The sequence below is a fragment of the Vulpes vulpes genome, chromosome 8, assembly GCF_048418805.1.
Source record: "Vulpes vulpes isolate BD-2025 chromosome 8, VulVul3, whole genome shotgun sequence".
Lineage (NCBI taxonomy): Eukaryota > Metazoa > Chordata > Mammalia > Carnivora > Canidae > Vulpes > Vulpes vulpes.
Window position 1 is genome coordinate 25,697,014 of NC_132787.1, and position 4,159 is coordinate 25,701,172.

Genomic DNA, 4,159 nt, shown 5'->3' on the forward strand with positions numbered 1-4,159 from the left:
GAAGCTTGGGGGTGTGTGGGGCACACCTCAGTCACAATTTATAGTGTGGAAAGATTCCATGACCCTCCTTATATATCTTGAGTGCTTGTTAGTAAGCTATAACATTGGAACTGGTGAGTGGCAAATAAGGAGTCTAGATGAATTTGTAGACAGAAGGTCTGGCATATAACCCAAAGGTTCCTTTTAATCATCTATAGAGAAGACATTTCAATTTTCACATAATCTAGGTGCTGCATAACTTTGTTTTTTTCTGTTGATTAGTACTCATTTCTGGGGTATTGCTGTGAATTGTTTAACCAAAGGCATGCTCTCCCTCAGTAGGGGTCCATTTGAATAGCAGTAGCAGTAGGAAGAAGGAGGAACACCAGGCAAGATTCCTTCATTAAGAAAAATATTGGACCATGACTTGAGAGAGTTAAAAATAACTTCTTATAAAAAATTAATTGGGAGTCACAAGTGAGTGGCATTTTAAAAGATTTATTTATTAACTTGAGAAAGAGAGCAACTGTGCATGGGTGGGAGCATAAGAGGCAGAGGGAGAGACAGAATCTCAAGCAGACTCCCCACAGAGCTCAGAGCCAGACCCAGGGCTGAATCTCAAGGCCCTGAGATTATGACCTGAGCCAAAATCAAGAGTGAGATATTTACTCTACTGAGCCACCCAGGCACACTACAGGTGAGTGTTTTAATATAAGCTCACAGAGCAGGGCAGATTCTCCAGGCTCTTGGCAGCTGACATCACGGATGGTGCAGGGTGTGTAGAGAGCACAGTGTGGCCAGTGAGGAGACTGCAGAAATGAGCTCATCTCTCTCCTGGAGCCCAAAGACAAAGGAGACAGAAAGTTGTGAGCTACTGAGCTACTGAGCTAGTTCGCTTATTTCTTTTCTCCCTACCCATCATACTGCCATAACTGTGGATATGAAAACTGGTGAATTTTGCCTGGTTGTTTTGGGTGAGGTGGATTAAATGTCAGAATTCACAAAATACCTTCCTGGCTCCTCTCCCTTCTCAGTCCTAGACCCTGGGTCAGCTTCTGCCCCCATTTCTCCAGGGTTTCCTTCCCAGGGAGCCTTGTCCTCTCCTTCTTGCTGGTAGTTATGAAGGTCCTGCCCCTTTCTCCCTCCTCCTCTCTGTTCACAGCACCCCTGTGGGCTTAGGTGAGTAAAGGAAAGGAATGGACTGTACATTCTTGGCCATCAGTACAACTGGATGGATAATGCAGAATGAGGAGAAAGGGGGGCCAAAGTGCCATCTGACCTTGGCTAGCTGATGTAGGGGCTAAGAGTTTAAGATTGAGGGAGCCAATATGTATATTATAACCTCAGATAATATTTTTAAAATAGGTCTGTAATTGTAAAGAGGCCTACTGGTCCATGAGTTAACGTGTCATAACTCATGCTCAAGCACCATGCATGTACCCCATATGTGAATTATTGCACAATACATTCATGCCCTGCTGTGTCTTTCAGTTTAATTGGTACATGATGCTACATGAGCTAGATGAACCCAAGTGGGATTATGTCATGTGGTATGTAAAAAAGGAGAATGTTGTATTTGGCCCTTTTTTCTGGAGGAAAAGCCAGTTGATTTTTCTATGATGTCTTTTGGTGTCAGTTTCTGTGATATTTGCAACAGGTGACATGGGACATCTGGGCTTTGGTTGGTTGTTTGAACACCATTGTGCAGTAAATATTTTTTGTTTACTTAGGTATGTTGGAGGAACAGCATATAGCAGAAGAAATATGAAGCAGCAGCTCTGAATCCTGAGCAACAGACCTCAGCAAGCCCCAAAGGAACTCAGTTTAATTCAGCCTCACCAAACCAGATCCAAAACTCTTGGCTTCCTGGAGTTGCTACAGCTCTCTGATTCTAGAATTTTCTTTAATTCCAGCTGGAATGCTGTATGAGGCACTTTGCAGATTTGGTCGAAAACTGGTACACAAACGTCCACTGGATCAAGAAATATATGAGTTCCGATTTGGCAAATATATGAGCACTCTGGATTTAGTGGCCCTGGGTGTCGGCCGCACAGTGGGTGCAGGTATATATATCCTGGCTGGCGATGTCGCTAGAGATAAAGCAGGACCAGCCACTGTGATCTGCTTTTTGGTGGCTGGCGTAACTTCTGTGTTGGCTGGGCTCTGCTATGCAGAGTTTGGTGCCCGGGTTCCCCACTCTGGCTCTGCATATCTCTACACCTATATCACTATAGGAGAAGTCTGGGCTTTCATGACTGGCTGGAACCTCATCCTCTCCCTTGTTGCTGATGCAGTCATTGTTATCCAGACCTGGACCTTAATTTTTGACAACCTGTATAGGAACTGGATCTCTCAAACCCTGCATGAGAGCATCTCACAGCATGTTCCTCAGGTCTTTGCAGATAATGTAGGTTTCTTGGCTGTGATCCTTGTATTTTTGCTCATAGAATTTAACAATATGAAGATTCGTCCATTCTTCATAGTTTTCAAAGTGTTCACTTTGGTGAAAGTTTTGGTTCTCAGTTTTGTCATCATCTCTGGCTTCATGAAGGGGGACCTGCACAACTGGAAGCTCACAGAAGAGGACCACATAAAGGCTGGACTCAATGATACCTCTAGCTTGGGCCTTCTGGGCTCTGGAGGATTCGTGCCATTTGGCTTCCAGGGGATTCTCCATGGATCAGCTACATGCTTCTATTTACTTATAGGTTTCAGCATTATTGTTACCAGAGTCAAAGAGACACAGAATCCCAAGCGTTCCATCCCCATGGGCATTGTGATTTCACTGCTCATCTGCTTTTTGTTGTATTTTGGTGTCTCTGTGGCACTTACGCTTATGGTGCCTTACTATAAGCTCCGACCTGGGAGCACCTTGCCTGAGGTATTTCTCCATATTGGCTGGGCCCCTGCCTACTATGCTGTAACTATTGCATTTATCTGTAGTATTTCTGTCATCTTCTGGGGTATTATGTACTTCATCCATCGGGTGATACACATGATGGCAAACGATGGCCTCCTGTACCCTGTCCTTACCAGGATCCGTACCGGCACATATGCCCCCATCATAGCCAATGTGATCTTTGGCATTATTGCAGCAATCATGCTATTTTTTAGACTCACTGATCTTGTGAATCTCAGGTCAGTTGGGGCCCTGCTAGCTTACTCCCTGGTGGCTCTTTCTGTTCTCATCCTCAGGTATCAGCCTGAGAAGAAGAATGGGGGAAACGAAGCACAGGCGCAAGAGGAGAACAGACCTGCAGCAGAGAAGCTGACTCTACAGACACTATTTTTTTCAGGCATTTCCACCCCCACTCCACTCTCTGGCCATATTGCCTCTGTTTGCTCCTTACTGCTTGCTCTCCTGCTGACTCTTCTCTGTCTGGTGCTGGCCCGGTGGCCAAGTCTGCTTTCTGGAGACCCAGTGTGGATCACAGTGGTTGTGCTGCTCCTGGTGCTTATCATTGGGATCACCGGAATAATATGGAGACAGCCACAGAGCCCCCCTCCCCTTCACTTTCAGGTACCTGCTCTGCCTCTCCTCCCACTCCTGAGCATCTTTCTGAATGTTTACCTTATGATGCAGATGATAGCTGGCACCTGGTCTCTATTTGGTGTCTGGATGCTGATTGGGTTTGCTATCTACTTCAGCTACGGGATCCAGCACAGCCTCTCCTTAACCCCACTTCACTTAGGGCCAAGACTGTAGATCTTGAACTCAGCAGTGCCAGTACATATTTGGTCTGGCATAATCATACATGAATGCAGTGTGATCCCCTGCACAATAATGTGGAATACTATTGAGCACATGAAAAGCTAAGTCCCTATGGGATGTTGAGGTAGGAACACCAATAGAGCTCCATATTTATTGTGGAGTGAAGCCTGAGTCTTTGCTCTTTCTCCTTTTTTTTTTTCAGTCTACTTTTCAATTGTGTCTATAGCTGCTCACCAGCTTTAAAAAAAAATGAGCACTGGGTGTTATACAATGTGTTGGCAAATCAAACTTCAATAAAAAATGAAAAAAATAAAAATTATTAAAAGAAATTTGAAAAATTGTTTTCCTTTTCTCTAGTCAAATATCCACTAGTAGAGGGGTTCCTGGCTAGCTCTGTCAGTGAAGCATGCAACTCTCCTTCTCAGGGTGATGGGTTTGAGCCCTGTGTTAGCTATAGAAATTACTTAA

General features: G+C 44.6%; 1 pseudogene; it reads left to right on the forward strand.

Annotated features, from left to right (window-relative positions):
• Positions 1-1,897: 1,897 nt before the first annotated feature.
• On the forward strand, positions 1,898-3,685 carry LOC112917539 (cationic amino acid transporter 3 pseudogene; annotated as a pseudogene).
• The last annotated feature ends 474 nt before the right edge of the window (positions 3,686-4,159 follow it).